Source organism: Chlorocebus sabaeus, chromosome 2 (genome assembly GCF_047675955.1).
Source record: "Chlorocebus sabaeus isolate Y175 chromosome 2, mChlSab1.0.hap1, whole genome shotgun sequence".
Taxonomy (NCBI): domain Eukaryota; kingdom Metazoa; phylum Chordata; class Mammalia; order Primates; family Cercopithecidae; genus Chlorocebus; species Chlorocebus sabaeus.
Window position 1 is genome coordinate 84742763 of NC_132905.1, and position 24906 is coordinate 84767668.

At 38.7% G+C, this 24906-nt stretch overlaps 1 protein-coding gene and 1 pseudogene across 1 annotated transcript in view; one reads left to right on the forward strand and one right to left on the reverse strand.

Moving 5' to 3' along the window:
- The window catches only part of CHODL (chondrolectin), a 457020-nt gene that overhangs the window by 364418 nt on the left and 67696 nt on the right, over positions 1–24906 (reverse strand). The window lies entirely within an intron of this gene.
- On the forward strand, positions 4950–5269 carry LOC119618581 (large ribosomal subunit protein eL37 pseudogene; annotated as a pseudogene).

Here is a 24906-nt window from a genome sequence, read left to right on the forward strand (position 1 = left end):
TGTAATCTATAACTGATTAGGTCAGGGGTCGATCTTTAACTACCAGGCGTAGGGTGTGGTGCCGGGCTGTCTGCTTGTGGATTTCATTTCTGCCTTTTAGTTTTTACTTTTTCTTTCTTTGGAGGCAGAAACTGGGCATAAGACAATATGAGTGGTGGTCTCCTCCCTTAGAATTAACCAAATCCAACAAAGACAAAGAAAAATGACTGAGAAAATATGAACAAAGCCTCCAAGAAGTCTGGGATTATGTTAAACAACCTAACCTAAGAATAGTCGTTGTTCCTAAGGAAGAGAAATCTAAAAGTTTAGAAAACATATTTGGGGGAATAATCAGGGAAAACTTCCCCAGCCTTGCTAGAGATCTAGACATCGAAATACAAGAAGCACGAAGAACACTTGGGAACTTCATCACAAAAAGATCATCACCTAGGCACATTGTCATCAGGTTATCTAAAGTTAAGACAAAGGAAAGAATCTTAAGAGCTGTGAGACAGAAGCACCAGGTAACCTATAAAGGAAAATCTATCAGATTAACAGCAGATTTCTCAGCAGAAACCCTAAAAGCTAGAAAGAATTGGGGCCCTATCTTCAGCCTCCTCAAATAAAACAATTATCAGCCAAGAATTTTGTATCCAGCAAAACTAAGCATCATATATGAAGGAAAGATACAGTCTTTTTCAGACAAACAAATGCTGAGAGAATTTGCCACTTCCAAGCCACCACTACAAGAACTGCTAAAAGGAGCTCTAAATCTTGAAACAAATCCTGGAAACACATCAAAACAGAACCTCTTTAAAGCATAAATCACACAGGACCTATAAAACAAAAATACAAGTTGAAAAGCAAAAACAAAAAAGGTACAAAGGCAACAAATAGCAAGATGAAAGCAATGGTACCTCACACCTCAATACTAACATTGAGTGTAAATGGCCTAAATGTTCCACTTAAAAGATAGAGTACTGCAGAATGGATAAGAACTCACCAACCATCTGCTGCCTTCAAGAGACTCACCTGATACATAAGGACTCACATAAACGTAAAGTAAAGGGGTGAAAAAGGCATTTCATGCAAATGAACAACAAAAGCGAGTAGGGGTAGCTATCCTTACATCAGACAAAACAAACTTTAAAGCAACAGCAGTTAAAAGTGACAAAGAGGGACATTATATAATAGTAAAAGGCCTTGTCCAACAGGAAAATATTACAAGCCTAAACATATATGCATCTAACACTGGAGTTCCCAAATTTGTAAAACAATTACTAATAGACCTAGGAAATGAGATAGGCAGCAACACAATAATAGTTGGGGACTTCAATACTCCAGTGACAGCACTAGACAGGGCATCAAGCCAGGAAGTCAACAAAGAAACAATGGATGTAAACTATATCTTGGAACAAATGGACTTAACAGATATATACAGAACATTTCATCCAGGAACTGCAGAATACACATTCTATTCAATAGCGCATGGAACTTTCTCCAAGATAGACTGTATGATAGGCCAAAAAAGGAGCCTCAATAAAATTAAGAAACTTGAAATTATATCAATCACTCTCTCAGACCACAGTATAATAAAATTGGAAATCAACTCCAAAAGGAACTTTTGAAACCATGCAAATACATGGAAATTAAATAACCTGCTCCTGAATGAACTTTGGGTCAAAAAAAAAATCAAAATGGAAATTAAAACATTATTCAAACTGAACAACAATAATGACACAACCTATCAAAACCTCTGGGTACAGCAAAGGCAGTGCTAAGAGGAAAGTTCATAGCCCTATATGCCTACATCAAAAAGACTGAAAGAGCACAAACTGACACTCTAAGGCCATACCTCAAGGAACGAGAGAAATAAGAACAAACCAAACCCAAAGGAAATAACCAAGAAAAGGAAATAACCAAGATCAGAGCAGAGCTAAATGAAATTGAAGCAAACAGAAAGAATGTCAAAAGATAAATGAAATAAAAAGCTGCTTCTTTGAAAAGATAAATAAAATTGACAGACCATTAGCAAGATTAACCCAAGAAAAGAAGAAAGAAAATCCAAATAACCTTATTAAGAAACAAAACGGGAGATATTACAACAGACACCACAGAAATACAAAAGATTATTCAAGGCTACTATGAACACCCTTTTATACACATAAACTAGAAAACCTAGAAGAGAGGAATAATCCTGAAAAAAATGCAACCCCCTAGCTTAAATCAGGAAGCATCAGATACCCTGAAACCCTGAACAGACCAATAATAAGCAGCAAGATTGAAATGGTAATTTAAAAATTACCAACACAAAAAAGTCCAGGAACAGACGGATTCACAGCAGAATTCTACCAGATATTCAAAGAAGAGTTGGTTCCAGTCCTATTGACACTATTCCACAAGATAAAGAAAGAAGGAACCCACCCAAATTCATTCTGTGAAGCCAGCATAACCCTAATACCAAAACCAGGAAAGGACATAACCAAAAAAGAAAACTACAGACCAATATCCTTGATGAACTTAGATGTTAAAATCCTTAACTAAATACTAACTAAGTGAACCCAACAACATATCAGAAAGATAATCCACCATGATCAAGTGGGTTTCATACCAGGGAAACAGGAATGGTTTAACATACGCAAGTCAATAAATGTGGTACGCCACATAAACAAAATTAAAGACAAAAATCACATGGTCATCTCAATAGATGCAGAAAAAGCACTGCACAAAATCCAGCATCCCTTTATGATTAAAACTCTCAGCAAAATCAACATACAAGGGACATACCTAAATGTAATGCAAGCCATCTATGACAAACCCACAGCCAATATAATACTGAAAGGGGAAAAGTTAAAAGGATTCCCTCCAAGAACTGGAACAAGACAAGGTTGTCCACTCTCACCACTCTCCCTCAACACAGTACTGGAAATCCTAGCCAGAGCAATCAGACAAGGGAAAGAAATAAAGGGCATCTAAATCAGTAAAGAGGAAGTCAAACTGTCACTGTCTGCTGACAGTATGATCATTTACCTAGAAAACATTAAAGGCTCCTCCAGAAAGTTCCTAGAACTGATAAAAGAATTTGGCAAAGTTTCTGGATACAAAATTAATGTACACGAATCAGTAGCTCTTCTATACACCAACACAAACCAAGTGGAGAATCAAATCAAGAATTCAACCCCTTTTACAATAGCTGGAAAAAAAAAATACTTGGGAATCTACCTAACCAATAAGGTGAAAGACATCTACAAGGAAAAATTCAAAACACTGCTGAAAGAAATCATAGACAATGCAAACAAATGGAAGTATATCCCATGCTCATAGATGGATAGAATCAATATTGTGAAAATGACCATACTGCCAAAAGCAGTTTACAAATTCAATACAATCCCCATCAAAATACCACCATCATTCTTCACAGAATTAGAAAAAAAATTCTAAAATTCATATGGAACCGAAAAAGGCCTGCATAGCCAAAGCAACACTAGGCAAAAAGAACAAATTTAGAGGCATCACACTGTCTGATTTCAAACTATACTATAAGGCCATAGTCACCGAAACAGCATGATACTGGTATAAAAACAGGCACATAGACCAATGGAACAGAATAGAGAACCCAGAAATAAACTCAAACACAGCCAACTGACCTTCGACAAAGCAAACAAAAACATAAAGTGGGGAAAGGACACCCTTTTCAACAAATGGTGCTGGGATAATTGGCTAGCCATGTGTAGGAGAATGAAACTGGATCCTCAACTCAAGATAGACTAAGGACTTAAATGTAAGACATGAAACTATAAGAATTGTACAAGATAACATTGGAAAAACCCTTCTAGATATTGGCTTAGGCAAGGATTTCATGACCAAGAACCCAAAAGTAAATGCAATACAAACAAAGATAAATAGTTGGGACTTAATTATACTAAAGAGCTTTTGCACAGCAAAAGGAACAGTCAGCAGAGTACACAGACATAGGTAGACATAGACAACCCACAGAGTGGGTGAAAATCTTCACAATCTATACATCTGATGACTAATATGCAGAATCTACAACAAACTCAAACAAATCAGTAAGAAAAAAACAAACGGTCCCATCAAAAAGTGAGCTAAAGACATGAACAGACAATTCTCAAAAGAAGATATACAAATGGCCAACAAACATAGGAAAAAATGCTCAACATCACTAATGATCAGGGAAATGCAAATCAAAACCACAATGGGATACTACTTACTCCAGCAAGAATGGCCATAACAAAAAAAAAAAAAAAAGTAGATGTTGGCATGGATGTGGTGAACAGGGAACTTCTACACTGCAAGTGCGAATGTAAAGTAGTACAGCCACTATAGAAAATAGTGTGGAGATTCCTTAAAGAACTAAAAGTAGAACTACCATTTGATCCAGCAATCCCACTACTGGATATCTACCCAGAGGAAAAGAAGTCATTATACAAAAAAGATAATTGCACTTGCATATTTATAGCAGCACAATTTGCAATTGCAAAATCATGGAACCAACCCAAATGTCCATCAATCAACAAGTGGATAAAGAAACTTTGGTATATTTATACAGTGGAATACTACTCAGCCATAAAAAGGAATGAATTAATGGTATTTGCAGAGACCTGGATGAGACTGGGCACTATTATTCTAAGTGAAGTAACTCAGGAATGGAAAACCAAACACCGTATGTTCTCACTGATATGTGGGAGCTAAGTTATGATGATGCAAAGGCATAAGAATGACATGATGGACTTTGGGGACTCAGGGGGAAAGAGTGGGAAGGGGATGAGGGATAAAAGACCACAAATTGGGTGCAGTGTATACTACTCAGGTAATGGGTGCATCAAAATCTCACTAAAGAACTTACTTATATAACGAACCACCACCTGTACCCCAATAACTTATGGAAAAATTAAAAAGAAAAAAAGAAATTGCATCTACTGCTCTTTGGTCTTAGCCACAGAAGCAAGATGACAAAGGGAATGTCATAGTTTGGAAAGCCTCCCATTAAGATGCACACATTGTGCCCCTGCTGTGGGTCTAAGGCCTGCCACCTTCAGAAGTGACCTGTGGCAAATGTGGCTACTCTGCCAAGTGCAAGAGTAAGTACAACTCGAGTGCCAAGTCTAAAAGACAAAATACCACTGGGACTGGTGAAGTGAGGCACCTAAGAATTGGCTACCACAGATGTAGCCATCGATTCCGTGAAGGAGCAACACCTAAACCAAAAAAGACAACCGTTGCAGCATCCAGCTCATCTGAAGAATTTCAATGATTAGTCATGCAGTAAATGTTCTGGTTTTTAAATTTTTTACAAAGAAAAAGAAACTGCATCTACCTCATAACCTAGCAATGAAACAATTACAATTGGATACCTCAATCCCTCACCCTTGTTCAATGAGCTATCAAACTTTTGGTTCAAAATGTTTGCTTATTGTACTTCAATAAACAGATTTTTTAAAAAGAATCCATATCCCAACTCCAATGATGACAAATGAAACAAAGCCAAAATGAAAAACATTCTATTAGAAAGATAGGACTTTTAAAATGTCGATGTCATAAAAGACAGAAATTAAAGGTAAAGACAAAGATTAAGGGAGACTAAAAAAAAATAACCATTAAAATCAGTGCATGCTCCTTGACTGGGCTACTCTAAGTTAGAAAAAAATGTTATGAAGGACAGGTTGGGGTCAATTCATAAACTGGAATACAGACAGTGGATTGAATAGATGTGAGAAATTTTCTTTAGTTTGACAACTGTACTGCTGTTGTGTAGATGAGTGTCCTTGTTTTTAGACAGTGATCAGGTTCGGAAAAATATGAAAAATATGTGTATATGTGAAGAAAGAACAAGAGACGAAGCCAATGGAACAAAATGTAGGTGAACGTGGGTGAAGAGTATACAGGTGTTCTTTGTGCTCTTCTCACAACTGTTATCTTGAAATTCTTCTAAATAAAACGTTTTTTAAATGTTTGTCCAAAATGGCTATGCTCTATTATAATAAATTTATTCATGTGCTTTAAATTGATAGTGACATTGCTTTGGAAAATCAATAGGATTATGGTATTGAACATGAGAAGTGGTCCAATAATATATGTTAAATGAATCAATGAGCAACCAACTGGAGATTTAGCTAATGCAATCAGAGTTATTTGCAGTTCACATCACATCACAGTCCAATACGAGGCACTGGGAGGAAGGGAAGACTCTGTCTTATACTCACAGTTTAGGGGCCCAGGGTCCTTCCCAACAGAGGCTTCATTCTCCTTTGGTGTCCCAGAGACCTCTGTAATCAGCCAAGAGCTTAAAATAATTGCACATGGGAGGTTCCCTATGTGTCAGTCTGAAAATGGTCCCATCATTTCTGTTTGCTATGTCCCAGAACTCTCACATGGCTACACCTATCTGCAAGGGAGCCTAGAAAGTGTGTTCTACCTGGGGACTCAGGAAAAAGAAGAGAATACAGGTGCTGACGAGCACTAGCATCTTGGCCACAATTAGTATCTTATTTCATAAAGATTTGGGGACACTTAGTTTAAAAACAGAGAGAAGGAATAACTCCTCCTGAGAAAAGCTAGCTCAGAAAATTATACACGCCGGGCGCGGTGGCTCAAGCCTGTAATCCCAGCACTTTGGGAGGCCGAGACGGGCGGATCACGAGGTCAGGAGATCGAGACCATCCTGGCTAACACAGTGAAACCCCGTCTCTACTAAAAATACAAAAAACTAGCCGGGCGAGGTGGCGGGTGCCTGTAGTCCCAGCTACTCGGGAGGCTAAGGCAGGAGAATGGCGTAAACCCGGGAGGCGGAGCTTGCAGTGAGCTGAGATCCGGCCACTGCAGTCCAGCCTGGGATACAGAGCAAGACTCCGTCTCAAAAAAAAAAAAAAAAGAAAATTATACACACAAATCTTGAAACCAAAGACTCCATCTCGCTCTCTCTCTCTCTTTCTCTCTCTAGCTATCTCTCTCTCTCTCTCAAACTCTTTCTTCTCAAGGAGGACAAATAGCCAAGAGGTTAAAGTAAAATTAAATTTTGAAGGAACTGAATATCAGAAACAGTTTTAAGAAAGCAGTCATGGAATTTCTTCTATTAGGGGTATCATGGCATTAAGAATCGAAATACAGGGTCACTGCTGCCTGCAAAAGCTGGGCTGAAGCTCAAGGATGTGCAGAAGTCCAGGAATGGGTTTGTTAGTGCTGTGGACTCGCTTCTCCTATTCCTACCCATTCCCCTCTCCTCCTTTCTCCTCCTTCAAGGAACATCACTAAGTATGTTTCTTCTGTAAAACCTCTTTGTTCCAGAAGCAGTTAATTTTTTACAATTTGCCTCTCTAGCTAATATGAAATGTTTTAGACTGTGACAATTCTTTCTTTTGTATTTTTACATAATTAGAATAATTATTTAAGGCTAAGGAGTACAGTTAGTCTCTATAGTATACCTTGCAGTCAGCTCAGTGATGGGCCCATAAAAAGGGATGAAAAAAATTTGTTACTTGATTTGCTTCCATTTCTGAAGTTGGATAGGAAGCATGCCTCCTTCAAATTCATGGTCTTAGTTGGGAATCATAAATGTCTGAATTCTCCTCTGGCACACTCTCACAAACAAACACTAGTCATGCTTAGTAAATGATACAGCATAGAGTTTTGAATGAAGTTCTGAAGGCATCTTTGTCATCACGTTCACCTCCCCATCCCACCCCACCCCTGCCCCGACAAGCCCTCTTACAAAATCCTGATGATCTTTCTAAAAAAAAAAAATGGGTGTGTCTAGTATCCTAGACTATCCTAGAACACAGTATGGCAAAGGTAGCATTCTAGACAATGGGCTGATTTCCAGATTTGGATCCTCTGGGCCCAGATGTAGACTGCTGTTCTTAGGTAGTGTCTTCCCAGTCCAGTCACCTACAACAACATGTGAAACACTCTTAAACTCAAGAGCTTTGTGACAATAAAAGGATTAATTTAGACAGAATGGATCTGCACTGGAAAATGAAAATTACATATAGGTTGGTGCAAAAGTAATTGTGGTTTTTGCTGTTGAAAGTCACGGCAAAAACTGCAATTACTTTTACATTAACCTAATACATTTTACTACATAGTTAATGAATCATAATTCTATATGGAATACAAACCATAAATGGCATACATACAGATAAATTATCATATTCATTTACAGTATTCCTCAATAACTCTTTGATGAAAATCCTTAATCAAGGATGATTCAGAAAATCATCACTATTTCAGTTTAATACAGATACAATTTCTCTGTCTCTATCTTTATCCAATTGTGGCATCTTTTCTGTTAAAAGCCATACACTGTTCATGGTTTTACAGGTTTTACAGGTATGTACCAAAGGTCACTACCTTCTAGCAGAGTTGTCATTCTTACTCTCTGCTCATGAATTTGTGCAATGTTCCATTTAATATCCACTCTTAATAGTTACTCTGGGCTGGGTGCAGTGGCTCACGCCTGTAATCCCAGCACTTTGGGAGGCCAAGGCCAGTGGATCACTTGAGGCCAGGAGTTTAAGACCAGCCTGTCCAACATGGCAAAACCCTGTCTCTAATAAAAATGCAAAACTTAAGCAGATCTTTAATTCCAGCTACTCAGGTGGCTGTCTCGCTTGAACCCGGGAGATGAGGTTGCAGTGAGCTGAGATCACACTGCTGCACTCCAGCCTGGGTGACAGAGCACGATTCTATCTCAAAAAATAAATAAATAAGTAAGTTATTCTGCTAAAGTGGTTGTCTTCGCTGTTCTCCAATATATCTGCAAAATGTCACCCCCCATTTGTCTCTATTCTGAGCCCTCTGTGTGCCTTGGGGAGAATGTACTTTGAGTCCCCCCTGTGTTAAGGTGATAAACAGGATTTTATTTTCCTCATATTTGAAGAGGAAGAAAACCCACCTAATGAGAGCAGAGCTGAAAATACATTTCCTCCTGGCAACAGGGATGCTGTGCTCACTACCCGGAAATAGCATCAACTTTTGACCTAGAAGTTGCAGCTCCAAACTCTAACTCTATGATGCTGCTCAATATCAAGTGAGCAACATTAGCATGTGTGTTTTGTTTATATTTCTATGGGCAATCAGCAAAATACTGGGGAAAAAATTACTTTCTGAAATGTGTAGAAAAGTTAGATCGGTACCAAATCTAGACTACCAGGTATTTTAGAGGAGAGTTGTGTTTTGCAAGTCAGTGTTTCTACCTTCTCAGATTTCTCAGCTGAAACATCTCAAGAGAAAAGAAACATTATATATTTGTATACATTGTGTTAATAATGTTCATGTAAAGACTGTTTACAAGTGTTTGGTTGTTGTGGAAAGTCAGGGATCCCGAACAGAGAGACTGGCTGAAGCTGCGGCAGAAGAACATAAATTGTGAAGATTTCATGGATATTTATTAGTTCCCCAAATTAATACTTTCATAATTTCTTATGCCCATCTTTACTGCAATCTCTGAACATAAACTGTGAAGATTTCATGGACACTTATCACTTCCCCAATCAATACCCTTGTGATTTCCTATGCCTCTCTTTACTTTAATCTCTTAATCCCGTCATCTTCATAAGCTAAGGAGGATGTATGCCTCAGGACCCTGTGATGATTGCATTAACTGCACAAATTGTTTGTAGAGCATGTGCGTTTGAACAATATGAAACCTGGGCACATTGAAAAAAGAACAGGATAACAACAATGTTCAGGGAACAAGGGAGATAACACTTTAAACTCTGACTACTGGTGAGCAGGACGGAACAGAGCCACATTTCTCTTCTTTCAAAAGCAAATAGGAGAAATATCGCTGAATTCTTTTCCTCAGCAAGGAACATCCCTGAGAAAGAGAATGCACCCCTGAGGGTAGGCTATAAACAGCCCCCTTGGAGGCAGCTGTCTTTCACAGTCGAAGCCAAAGGGATGAAATAAGCCCCGGTCTCCTGTAGCACTCCCAGGCTTATTAGGACAAGGAAATTCCCGCCTAATAAATTTTGGTCAGACAGGTTGTCTGCTCACAAACCCTGTCTCCTGATAAGATGTTATCAATGACAATGTGTGCCTGAAACTTCATTAGCAATTTTAATTTTGCCCCCTCCTGTGGTCCTGTGATCTCGCCCTGCCTCCACTTGCTTTGTGGTATTTTATTACCTTGTGAAATATGTGATCTCTGTGATCCACACCCTATTTGTGCACTCCCTCCCCTGTTGAAAATCACTAATAAAAACTTGTTGGTTTTACGGCTCAGGGAGCATCACGGAACCTGCCGACATGTGATGTCTCCCCTGGACACCCAGCTTTAAAATTTATCTCTTTTGTACTCTTTCCCTTTATTTCTCAAACCAGCCGAGATGCTTACAGAAATAGAAAAGAACCCACATTAACTATCTGGGGCAGGTTCCCCTGATACTTGGTTTTAATAAATGTAAGAGTTTGCAATAGTCTTTCATGTGAGAATACTCATGCCATCACACTCAGAAGTGACTAGAATGATGTCGATTCACAACAGTACAGTTTTCTGCTTACTTATCTCTGGTTTATGGTTTGGCACATTTTCTAACTTTAATCCATTAATTCAATCACTACACAACCCAATGAGGCTAAGGCTGTGGAGTTAAAATTGAGCATGAATCAGTTATAGTTTCACTCCATTTTATAACAATGCATTAAAACTTTTATCTTGATTAGTCTTCCTACATATCCATCTCAAGGGTTATAGGTGAAATCAGACAAGATATTCATCACCACAATTTGAAAAACAACTGTAAATGCATGCCCTGACTTGGATCAAAAGCACTAATTGCCACAGGAAAGATGACATGCTTTAACTGGTCTACAAATCTTATGGTAGCATTGATAAATAGAACCTTTCTTCTGTCACTTACAATGTCATGAATTTTCAGAAGATACACATGGGCTTTTGACTATGGTAAATGAATTTAACCCATCATTTAAATAATCCCTTTTTATTATGAAAATCATGCTGTATTATGTGCTATAATTACAATTCCTCATTCAAATATAGTGACTCGGCATACCACCTAATCAAGATCAACACTGCATTTCTCACTGCCTTTATTTCCACCTTTGTCAAACCCAACAAGTGCAATAGTACCTGCACTCAAGGATTTAGCAAATATGTAGTCACTTTTTATGTCAGAGTAACTGACTTTAAGTTTTATGAATCATTTGATCAAGGAACACTCTGCTTCTTAAAGTCTATTTTAAGTTTCTAACATACTCATGATGTACTAATATGTGCTATAGATATACAAAATTAATATCAAAGACATGATCCACTGGATTAGTCAGAGTTCTACAGAAAAACAGAACTAATAGGATGAAACTTTCTCTCTCACTCTCTCTCTCTCAGAAATTGACTCATTTCGTTATGGAGGCTATGTCCCAAGATCTTCAGTCAGTAAGCTGGAGACCCAGGAGAGTCAACAGTGCCGGCTCCAGTCTGAAGGTTGGCAGGCTCAAGACCTGGGGAGAGCCAATGTTTCAGCTCAAAGCAGTCAGGCAGGAGGAGTTCCCTCTTACTCAGCCTTTTGTTGTATTCAGGTTTTCACTGATTGGTTGAGTCACACCTACATTAGAGAGGGCCATTGGCTTGACTCACTTTACCAGTCTGGTTAATCTCACCCAGAAACACCTGCAAAGACACACCCAGAATAATGTTTAACTGAATGTCAGGGCACTTGTACCCTAGTCAAAGTGACACATAAAACTAACCATCATACCCACATATACACATTAAAAAAATTATTTAGGGAAGAAATAAGATAACAAAAAATAGTAAAAATGACAAAATCATATAATTTAGTGCCAAATTACATGGTAAAGGCTATAATTCCTACATAACTTCAGAAGGGGAGTAATCAGAAAACTACTGATTAAAAATTGTACAATAAATATGTTTAATTTGTGTACAAGTGATTAAGTCCAAAGAATTACAGAAAAAAAAATAATATAAAAATAATCTTTTGTTCACTACCAAAAGATACAAAAGATACAATGCCTAAAATAACCTAAAAATTTAAAAACAAAAATCAAGTACAGAGATGGGAGAGAAAAATAACAGACTGCCTCAGCATTTTTTAATCTGAATCTTGATAGCATTTTATACCTCCATGTGAAAAGAATGCTTTGGATGAGAGAAAATGGCTTTTGATGCCACATATTCTGTAAACACCTGCTGTTTGTAAGTGTTTCAGCAAATAATTCAACCTGCTGGGAATCCTTGGGTTATAATTTTTATATTCATAGTTCCTCAAAAATTTCTAGAGATTTTCAGCAAAAGAGGAAAAGCAAATAATGCCAAGCTGAATAATATCTGAGAGTAATGAGTATTATTCACTGCTTTGGTTTCTGTGCATTACCCATCAGATTCTATTCTTTCACAGGTAGTATTTTAATGGAAGTGGTACAAAGAAGAATGTCACATTCATTTACTTCTCCCAAGGATCAGGCAATGGTGTGTAAGCAATCCCATTGGCCAACCTTGACAGCAGTTTTTACTGTGAACTAATAATAGAAATTATTATGCAAAAGTCTGACAATATCTCCCTAATATTTCTTGAAGGCATCAATCCCAAACAGCCTCAAGGTTATCAAAGTGCCTACAGCTGAAAGCACATTATCTTTCTTTAATTTTTGCTTTTACAGTAATTCTAGATCAACACTCTGAGTTGATCAGACCACCATTTTCTAGAGGTTTAATAGCCCAGCAGTGACTAACTGAATGCCCTCTTTCCACAAATAAGAATGACAAAATCTACTCCATTTTTGCTGATTCCCCTAAACTGTCTTAAGACAAGAATTTTCTGACTGGTCACTCCTTTGCAGGGATCAGATGAACTGAAGGTGCCCTATCTCTTTAAATTTTCCTGGCATCCAGAACAGCCTTTCTCAACTAGGGTTCTGAGAGAGAATCAAACTCAATGCCATGAGGCAACTACTGTATGTACAATGAATTGCCTGGGTCCCTGTGCATCTAAAATGATACCAGCTAAAGACCACCTATGGAAAATAGTCACACAGTGATTTCATTTTCTCTAGGGTTTAATCCTTTTAATACAGCCAAATTGAGAAACATTGATAGAATAAGGGGGTAAAACGGTATAACATATTTAAGATACACATCCTGGCCCAGCAACTTCTTAAATGGCTTTCCTTCTGCATTTAACCAAAAAAACCATGGTAATATCCATCACTTAATCAAAAATTACCAGATATGCCGAGAGACAGCACAAAGGGCCAAAAATCGAGGAAAAACAAAAACGGATAAAATACATAAGATGAAAAAGAAAGCAAGTATATTTAAATACAGTTTAATATATACTTTTTTTTAAGACACAAAGTCTTGTTCTGTGTCATAGTAACATAATCATTGCTGACCAAAATCTCTAACTCTTGGGCCCAAGTGATCCTCCTGCCTCAGCCTCTTGAGTAGCTAAGACTACAGGCACATGCCACCACACCCAGCTATGTTTTAAACTTTTTGTAGAGACTGTGTCTCACTATGTTACCCAGGCTAGTCTCAAACTCCGGTCTCAAGCAATCCTCCTCCCTCAGCCTCCCAAAATGCTGGGATTACAGGTTTAAGCCATTGCACTCAGCCCTAAAAATATCTTTTAAACTCAGAATAAGCGAATTATGTATTTGTTTTGAATATATTAAATAACAAGATTCAGTAGCAAGTCTAATAAGTTCAATGTCAAAATAGAAATGAGTATAATTAATATTTTGAAATATCTGTAATGCAATATAAAAATATCTATAATTCGATAAGTGACAAAGTAAGAGATACTGGAAATACTCTTCAAGTTAACACTATATTCACAATCAAAAGATATCTTAAATTTTAATTAGACGTTCGTGAATAATAAATAGACCTGGCAAGTTGATCTAGTAGACCTGTCATCCCCTAGGACCTCAGGGTCCTTCCTTCGGTGAAACCTCTCCCTCTGGCCAACTGAAGAACTATAAAAAAGTTCATGGAGGACTGCAAGAGAAGTGTTAGAGGGCAGCCTTGGAAGTGGGGTATGTCATTTCCACACATATTCCCTGGCCAGAAGTTAGACATAGAGTCCCACCTATCTGCAAGGAAGCTGGAAACTTGTTTAGCTCTGAAGGGAAGAGGAAAAAGAATTCTCTTTTCTGCAGGTACTGAGCACAAACAGCATGATTAGCGGCAACTGGGTCAATACAATATAATCATATAGGGCCAAATGTAGAACAACAACAAAATCTGTGGAGAGGCAGAAAAGGAGTAGGTTTGACAAAGAAGAAAAACCCAAGTCAACATTAGGGTACTGGTGATAAAAATATCAATCTTCCTCTTGCCAGCTGTGTGAATTTACACATGAAAGTAGGAATGCAAAAAAAAGAAGGATATATCTAATATTCAGCTTTTGACTACCCAAAAAACTCAAAGAAACTCTTGAGTCCACAGTGAAGCATTAGTCGTGCAAGCCAGCCTATTTTGATAAAGAAAGGTGGTCTCTAAACTATAAAAGCTTCGTTCTCATGTCAGGAGCCAAACCTAGATGACTTAACTTGAATCGCAGAGTTTTACTAAACACTCTAGAATACAATAAGTATTCAATGTAAAAGACATTCATTTAATTCAGTAAAAATGAAATAAATATTTAGAAGGAATTTCAGTAGGATGAAAATATAGCCTGGGTCTTTGAGAAGGAACTTGATTTCCCAAACTCAAATTCCAATAAAGAAAAAAAAATGACAGAACCCTTGATAGAGACTCTAGATTATTTGAGAGAGAGGATCAGAATGTCCAGAGTTGTCCCCCTTTCTCCACTGAATGCGTCATGAAGTGGGTGTGAAAGGCGAGACACAAACAGACGGTAGTGAGCAGCATATTCTCCATGAGCAACATTTGCTATGTAGGAGATCTTGGAGTTCTCATGACCCAAGATGTGGAACTTGAGAGACTTGATGTTGAGAAATTTGAAGGATCTGGTACTGGGAGAGTGAGACCATAAAACACAGGACCCTAGAAAACCCAAACTGAAAAGACTATCACATCAACAGGTGGTCTCAGCAAGAAGCCCAAATAGATTGGTGGGATTTTCTATGCCTTAGTGAACACCAACCCAAGGGAAGCAGGCACTGAACAGGTTAATCATTCCCCAGTGTTAAGAAGGCAGCCCCACACAGAAGACTCCTGCATACTGAATTAAACAATCCGACCTTCTCTTGGAACAAACATGCCATCTTGGGGGAAAGACGAGAAGAGAGAGCTTGTGAGAAGTGGGGAGAGAGTCTTGATAGGAAGTTTGAACTTTGAAATAATATTTTATTCTACCACCCATCTAAAGACTAATTAATCACAAATGCTAAACCAATCAGAAGAAAACTTTTGTTAAACCAGAAAAGGTTGTTACCTCTCATAGACAAGTTAAGTGTTTTCTACCACATTCATGCTTCCACCGGCAGCAGAACTGGGGTATGCAGAGCTACATGCAATCAACTATAGCAAATAAAAGAGGCAGCATGTTTTGTGCAGATCCGTATTATAGTGTATACTTTAACCCCAAAAGACAGAAAGGAATTAGAGGTAGTTCATGTCTCCCTTGAACTTATACTCCAAGAACATAGTTGTATGTTCTTAGGGAATTTTTCCATAAGATAAATGGAAAAATAGAAATAGGTATAAGCAGCAGGTAGCATAAAGTAGAGATGGATACAATGGGAGGAAGACAAGCATCCTTGGAAAAGGAAAGCATGTTGGGTTTTAGAGAATGAATAAGAGTTCATCATGTGTTAGGAAGAATTCCCTGCAGGTAAACATAACAATCAGCCACATGCACAGAAGAGCAGGAGAGTTGAGAATGTTCAGTTTAGTCTCACTGCAGCATGACAGAGAAACCTAATCTTCAGACACAATTCCATTCTCTGGTGACTAATGTTTTAGCTTAGAGAATAGAAACTACTTTTGTTTCAAGATGTTAAAATTATATTTTTAGGGAGAATATATTTGACAGTGTAATGGAGGGGGCAAGCTATAGTATTGTTCAACTAGCAAATCTTAGAAGTGACATTTCAAAGATAAATTTGTGTGATTATTGCTCTCCTCTTTAATCCAGAAAATAGACTCCAGATGGTTACAAATGTTTATTTCTAAGATGTAAAAGATGAGATATCTTTTCACTCTATCCAGTCTCAAGGTCTTAAGCAATGTCTACTTTTAAACAATTACACCATGCTTGATGCCACTAATTAACTGTTTTGTTTTAAAATGCCTTTGCTATTGAAATGTTTATTCACATTATTTTGTGTCATAGTGAGAGTAATGTGCATTTGTGAAAGCCACTATCGGTCAGGCATTGTGGCTCACACCTGTAATCCCAGCATGTTGGGAGGCCGAGGTGGGCAGATCACGAGGTCAAGAGATCAAGACCATCCTGGCCAACACGGTGAAACCCTGTCTCTACTAAAAATATTTTAAAAATTAGCTGGGCGTGGTGGCGGGCACCTGTAATTCCAGCTACTCAAAAGGCTGAGGCAGCAGAATCGCTTGAACCTGGGAGGCGAGGTTGCAGTGAGCCGATATCATGCCACTGCACTCCAGCCTGGGTGACAGAGTGAGACTCTGTGTCAAAAAAACGAAAAGAAAAAAGAAAGCCATTATCTAGCATATTCTTTATAAATTTTGCCCAAAGATTATTATGCTGTATTCTTTTTAAGTGGTAGTTTAAAATGATTACATTTCAAATGTCTCAACAGTATTTTGATTATTTTATTCAGCTGAAATTCAAAGATTAAGTTGAAGAATACGATCTTGATTTTATAGATAAAGAAATGCTTTCAGGCCATGACCAAGAGTGTGAGGGCTAGTCTTATAAATACATGGTATGACATGAGGATTCTAGAAAGTTCCACCTGCCCAAATCTATTTTATATTTCATCTACTTGCCAGGGCACCAAGGATGCTTTACTAAAAATTCATAGCTTTCGATTTCAAACATTTGTTGACCATCATTAATCCTTAACTAAAGTGCCAATATCCCTGCAAGGGATCTTTTAATGTCTACATTAAAAGTCATTATCAAAGAATAACTTTCAATAGCATTTCCCAACAGGTATCTGGTACATGACTAAGGGGTTCCATGATCAGATATGATGAAGAAATACTGAACATTATTTTTCTCTCTTACAGAGTCACAATATATGTGCATATATATATTCCTTTATTAGCATATGAAAGACTGAAGAGTTCAACAATTATTTTTTAAAGGAATTTTAAACTTTTCAAAACTCAGCAAATCCAAAACTCTTAACTCTTATAGCTCCAATGGCACTTATGACTACTATGAGAATTATAATAACAGCTAGCTGAGAGCAAGATGGCAAAATTAAACAAAAGACTAACAACCGTAGTGGAGCCAGAAAGGGGCACTCAAATGGCTAAGAAAGGGCTGAGAGTGAAGATGAAATTTTCCCAAGGAAAAACTGGACTTGTTCACCTCTTTTTCTTGGACTAGTTCTAGGGTTGATCCAAACCATTGGATGGATAAAATTCATCTTGTCTAGGCAGCTTCATTTCATCACAGCTAAGTCCCCACATGATCTCATCCATTGAGATGCATTTTAAGGTTATATCACTATTATCTAAAGACCGCATAAGAAGCCATCATATAGATTCCATTCCTGTGCTTGCTATTTGGAAGAAGTCAAGCATGTTGTCTATTATCTTGTTCAGTGTCTCTTATATAAAGCACCACATTGAAAACGCTTTTCAGAACTTAGCACTAAAAACAGTTTTGCCTTCCCTGAGGAACTGAATTCCTCTTTCCTTTCTGAAAAGGAGCAATAGGTCTTTCTATTTGCTTTGATAGCAGGAAACCCAAAGCTTAATAGCAGCACAAGTAATAATAACCACATAGGCTTTATGGCCTGAAAGATTTTTTTTTTTTTTGAGAAAGTTCTCCCTCTATCACTCAGGCTGGAGTGCAGTGTGCGATCTCGGCTCACTGAAGCCTCACCTGTTGGACTCAAGCAATTAGCCCACCTTAGCCTCCCGAGTAGATGGGACTATCTAGTAGCTTAGCGCCACCACGTCTGGCTAATTTTTTTTATTTTTGTAGTGACGGGGTTTTGCCATAATCCCCAAGCTGGTCTCGAACTCCTGATCTCAAGTGATCCACCCATCTTGGCCTCCCAAAGTGCTGGAATTACAGGTGCGAGCCACCACACTGGGTCAAAAGTTTTTTCTTGACTCCCTACTCTTGTTCATGCCTCCTCTGGTCATGACTGAATTTCTCAATCTCCATTTGTTTGTTGTGTGTGCTTGTCATAAATCATTGCAAACCCATTTAGAAATGTGAGAGAGGATAAGTGAGAAGATGGAAAGATTTAAAAAGACAAACAGAGGCCAGGTGTGGTGGCTCATGCCTGTAATCCCAGCACTTTGGGAGGCCAAGGCAGGTAAATCATGAGGTCAGGAGATCAAGACCATCCTGGCTAACACGATGAAACCCCATCTCTACTAAAAATACAACAAAATTAGCTGGGCGTGGTGGTGGGCACCTGTAGTCCCAGGTTCTCGGGAGGCTGAGGCAGGAGAATGGTGTGAACCAGGAAGGTGGAGCTGGCAGTGAGCCCAGGTCGTGCCACTGCACTCCAGCTCTCATCATTGCTTGGGTTGAAGGAATTCCATTGTAGATAGGCTGAGAAATAACCTCACAACAGTCAGTGAGCACACACCAGGGATAGGCCGAAGAACTTAGGAGGTAACATCCAGGAAAGACTGTCTCCTTTGCGGATCTGCAGAGGGCTACGAGTCTGTTAACCCATTCTGCTGAAAACAACAGATTTGCTAATAAGGCAAAGTTAGGGTGAGACATGACTCGGAGAGTAGATAAACACACATACACACACACATACCCAAACACAAACATACTCAGCCAATGTGTTTGGGTGAGGAGGAGTGAATTTGAAGGGGAAACCCCAAATTACCTATTCAGAATACATTCTGTAATAAGGAGAAATTGTAGGACAAGCATTTGTTTTACAAAGGGCTCCAAAACATGTAGTAAATATACAATTGATTGGTCCCATCATAGGAACCACATTCAGATACGATTGCTGAATAGCACTGCCAACTTTATTATCCAATAGTAGCCTGAACTATCAGTATTTTAATGTTATGACGTGGAGTCAAAAAGCCCTTTCTCATGCCTGAGAGACCAGCAGGCAGACAGTAAGTACCAGAATCTATACAGATGGGGAAGCTATATCAGGAGTGTTGATTTTGATTCTAATTTTCCAAAGGCACAATTATCTGCTGATCTGAAGGGCTCCTTGCATGTGATACCTTATAGTGTAACTATTCTGCAGAAATTATTGGAGTGAGGGGTAACATTATTGCTTCTGTAATTTTCCCAAGGGAAACTGCATCTATTTATTCATCTCAACAGACACGAATAGCTTTTCATGCCTAGTCACTGGGGCTGAGGGTTTACAAAACCAAATAAAGCACAGTCCTTGCCTTAAAAAGGCTAAGGGTTCCAAAGTTCTGGTCTTATTTTTGTAAACTGACCTTTAGTCTCTCAAAATCCTTGCCCTGCTGAGGTAGAGACAGGGTGAAGTATGCAGCTGTGAGTGGTATGATATTCTTAATGAGTGCACTTGTTTTCAGCTTTTTATTATTAACAACTTGGTTCTAAAGCCCCCATATGTACTCAGAACTGAAAAACTACAACAACAACAACAACAACTGGCTTTTATCTTAAGGCCTTTACATGTATCAGTTCATTTCCTCCATAGCCCGTGGGATCTGACTGGCAGCTCTTGGCACTTGCACACACCCTTCTTCCCCTTCTTAGGACGTTCAGAGTTCGCAGCCCATGTTGCTTTTCCTTTTTTTTTTTTTTTTTTTTTGAGACACTGTTTCATCCAGACTGGAGTGCAGTGGCATGATCATAGCCCACTGCAGCCTCAACCTCCCAGGCTCAAGCAATCCTACCACCTCAGCCTCCTGAGTAGCTGGGACTACACGTGCACGCCACCACGCCCAGCTAATTTTTGTATTCGATCTTGTTTTTTCCACACCACACTGCATGGGTGTGCTGAACTTTCAGTCTGCCCATAAACCTGGTCAGCCCAACATCTCACTGAACCACGGCTCTTCTGTCACTCCAGGACCACAGCGGGCATGAGGCTTCTCTACAATAATTGTAGTCTCCCCAGGCTACTCCTAACAAAGCAAGATATGGGTTCCTCTGCTCTCAGATTCACCCAGTGGGCCAGACATTCCTATAATTCCTCCAACCCTAACCCTACCGAGACCTAAATCTTAAGAGACAAAATGGTGCCCTACCAGCTTTAGAAACTCACACCAGCTGCTAACTATCTCGCTTCCTTTTCTTAATTCTGAAGCTCCACTCACATGCCAAGAATATTTTAAAAATTAAAAAGACCAAAAAAACTTCTCTGTGTGTCAGAAAAACTGGCTTTGAATCTATTCTCACCCTGCTGTGTTGTTTATGGATAAATTTGATGTATTCTTTCTGCAGGCTTTGAAAACTGATGCTAAAAATCTTGCTTTGGGGAGATTTATAAAAACTTTTTCGGGTTCAAAAATTAGGTTCTTCATTCAAAGTTGAGGCTTTCTTTTTTTTTTTTTTTTTTTTTCTTTTTTTTGAGATGGAGTCTTGCTCTGTTGCCCAGGCTGGAGTGCAGTGGCATGATCTTGGCTGACTACAACCTCTGCCTCCCAGGTTCAAGTGATTCTCCTGCCTCAGCCTCACAAGTAGCTGAGATTATAGGCACGTGCCACCACACCCAGCTGATTTTTGTATCTTTAGTAGAGATGGGGTTTCACCATGTTGGCCAGGCTGGCCTCAAACTTCTGACCTCAGGTGGTCCACCCACCTTGGCCTCCTAAAGTGCTGGGATTACAGGCGTGAGCCACCGCACCCAGCTAAAACTTAGGCTTTTAAGATCTTTATTACTTCCATGATTTCCAAATAATAAACTGTCTTCTTTGCTTGGCTAAATCTGTTTTTCCTCTTAAATACCGGATGCCACTGACTGCAAGGGTAAAGACATACAACATTGAGGAAAAAAACGTGGAAAAGAAAAATATCTGTTTTAATTATCTCAAAATTTTATTCTGAGACAAATTCAAATATAATTAAGCACCCAGTCCAATACATGCATTTCCTCTTGAAACTCTATTTCTCTTTTAAGTAACCTTTTTACTGTTGTGTCACTTACAAACAGAAAAGCACACAGATTATGAATGTACAGCTTGATGAATGTTTACCAAGTAAACTATACCCTTGTCACTGCCATAGGTCAGGAAGTAGAATGTGAACAGTCTCCCACCCACACCCCAAAAGAACTTACTATGCCGACTCCCATCATTTATTCATTAACTTTACTAGTTTTTTAACTTCATGTAAGTGGCATCACACACTGTACGTTTTTAGATCTGGGTTATTTCCCTCAAATTACATATGTGAGACTCATCCCACAGTGTTGCACATGGCAATAGCTTATTCATTTTTATTGCTTTGTGGATTTCCCTTGTATAAAATTTATTTACTCATTTTACTGCTGATAGACATTTTCGTTGTTTCCAGTTGAAGGTTATTGTAAACAAAGATGCGAAGAACATTTTTCTATATGCCTTTTGGTATGCATATGTTTGTATTTCTGTTAGTAATACACCTAGAAAAAGTACTACTAAATCATAGGATTATGTGTTTAGCTATATAGTAGATATTGCCACACAATTTTTTGAAGTGGTTTTAGCAAATTGAACTCTCATTAACATTTGAGAATTCTAATGACTCCCTGTTTGTATTAACACTTAATATTGTCAGTTTTTGTTTTGTTTTGCTTTGCTTTTTGAGACAGAGTCTCGCTCTGTCACCCAGCCTGGAGTGCAGTGGCACGATTTCGGCTCACTGCAACCTCCGCCTCTCGGGTTCAAGCAATTCTTCTGCCTCAGCCTCCCAAGTAGCTGGGACTACAGGCACGCGCCACCATGCGCAGCTAATTTTTGTATTTCTAGTAGAGATGGGGTTTCACCATATTGGCCAGGCTAGTCTCAAACTCCTGACCTCATGATCCGCCTGCCTCGGTGTCCCAAAGTGCTGGGATTACAGAATTGAGCCACCGCGCTGGCCATAATGTCAGTTTTTTAATGATAGCTGTTCTCATGATTGCGTAGTGGTATCTTACTGTGTTTTAACTTGCATTTCCCTGATGAATAAGATACCTTTTCATGTGCTTATTTGCTATTTGGATGTACTTTTTGTGAAGTGTTTGTTAAAGCCATTTGTCATTTTTCTATTCATTTTCTATTACCTAATCTTTGGTCTCCAAAGGGATGGAATTCTCTTATTAGCTATCCTGGGGTGCAAACTGATCCAGGGAATTGGAAATTCAACCAAGATCTCACGGGGTAGAAGAGGAAATGTTTGAAAATGAAGCAGTAGGAAGCTAGGCAGACAAAAAGAAAATGTAATGGTCATTTCACATGGCCTCTAGTTCCCTTGGAATATGGCATAAACATGGACTATTTGGTCTCATGTGAACTAGCCCCGCTCTCTCTCTCTAGGTTTGTCACATACTTCTCTCTCCTCTTTTTTTGTATTCTACCATGTTGATATCACAATTCAAATGCACCAAGTTCTCACCAAATTCCGAGCCTTTACTCATGTGGTATTGTTGTACACCCTGTATACTTTCATCTTGATTCTTAACCACCTCCCCAAACCAAATTATCTTCTTATTAGGTATTAGCTTAAGTATTACTTCTGTAGAGAATGCTTTTCCAAACTAGCTCTAATCACCACCTTTTGAGCACCAAAAAACCCTATTATTTTCATTTGTTCCATTCTTGATTACAGTTCTCTTAAATATATGCATCTCTATACTCTAAACTCCATGAAGAAAAGGACTAAGTCTGCCTTGTCCATGGCAGAATTATAAGCCACAGCACAGTGCCTGGTCCATGGGAAGCCCTTAGTAAATCTATTTTGTTTTATTTTGATTAACTTAATAACCACTCAGTTTAATACTTTTTCATTGCCCTTAACAGGTGTTTCTTCCTTAAATGTTGGTGTTAGCAGAGTTTTTGCCTTAACTTCACGGTTTTCTCTGGCTACCCTCTGCCCAAAGGCAGTCTCATCTATTCACATGCATTTAACTACCAGCTATATACTATAACTTCAAAATAAACTTCTTCACCCTGTCATGGTAAATTTTATGTGTCATCTTGACTGGGCTAAGGGATGTCCAGCTAGTTGGTGAAACATTATTTCTGGGTATGTTTGTGAGAGCATTTCTGGAAGAGAGTAACATTTGAGTAAGTAGACTGAGTAGAGATGACTCTCACCAATGTGGGTACACATGATCCAATCTTCTGAAATCCTGAATAGAATGAAAAGGCAGAGAAAGGATAAACTTACTCTTTCTGTTTCAGCCTGGATAGCCAGGCTTTTTACCCCTTAGACATTTGTGGTCCTGGTTCTCGGGCCTTGGGACTGGGACAGTGACTTAACCTCACCACTTTTTCATCCTCAGTTCTGAAGTCTTCAGAGTGAGACCAGGACTTATACCACCTGCTTTCCTAGTTCTCCAGCTCTCAAACAGAAAATTGTGAGACTTTCTTGGTCTCCATAATTGCTTGAGCCAGTTTCCACAATAAATCTCTTGATATACTTTGAGTTTTTTTGGTTCTGTTTCTCTGGAGAACCCTGACTAGTACAGACTTTTGTACCAAGAGTGCTTCTAGAGGAACATAATTTTATGAATAACCGTTGTGAATTTGTTCTGGGGTTTATGGAATTGGATTACTAATCTGATCAGGCTTTTAAATGATAATAATTCTATTTCTAGTAGTAAAGAGACCACTAATAGTAAATGGCTATGATATGCAAAATATCTGCATTGGATAGTCCTAATCAATCATTTATAAGAATCAAAGAGCTAAGTGACTGTATATCATAACAGCCAACATTTTTTTAAAACTAAGGAATATAAGGATGTTGGCTCTTTGCTCCTAAAGTCCAGAAGAAGTGTGTTTTGTTTTGTTTTGTTTTTTAAAGGATGACCTCAGGAATTCCAGTTCTCAAGTGCTGCATAAATGGCCTAAGAGCTTCTATGTGTGCTCGGAAGGAGATCCTTATCTCCTGTAGTCACAGGGCTGACATTGCTGAAAATCAAACACAGGACCTCATCCTTCAATTGGCTGAATTATAATACAAGTTGAACTTGCAGTCTTGCAGAATGTCTACTGTTAAAGTGAGGCCATTGTTTGGGAAAAAGGTGGGATTCTATGAATTGGGATGGGGGTATGTGGAAAGACTCTGATGAAGCTGGGGACATTAAGTCCCTACATTCTAATGATTCTTCTTTGCTAGTGAAAGAGGTCTTCCCAGTGTCATTGGAAGTAGCCTTCTCATCTTTAGTGAAATCAGCCTCTCTCATCCCAGTGAAAGTGGCCTTCCCATCCACAGTGATAGCGACTTTTCAACTCTATCTGAGGAGCTAGCTTCCGTTGACTAAAGAAATGGTAACAGCCTTCCTTGAGGCAGTTGCCCTGCAAGACAATGCTGATTCTCCTCAGGACCCAGCCCCACTTTTTGCTTCCAGATCTATAACTAGACTTGAGGCCTAGCAGCTTCCTAAAGGTGACATACAAAGTGGGAGCCAAGAGGAGATGCAATATACTTTAAAAGCACTGCTTGAGCTTGCTAATTTATACAAGCAGAAATCTGGGGAACATGTGTGGAAACGCCTATTATGAATGTGGGAAAATGGTGGAAGGAACAAAATGTTGAATCAGGTTACATTTATTGATATGAGCTCACTAGGCAGAAATTCTGCAGTTAATGTTGCAGCTCAGGGTGACAGAAAGGACTCTAGGCCAGACACCATGGCTTACACCTG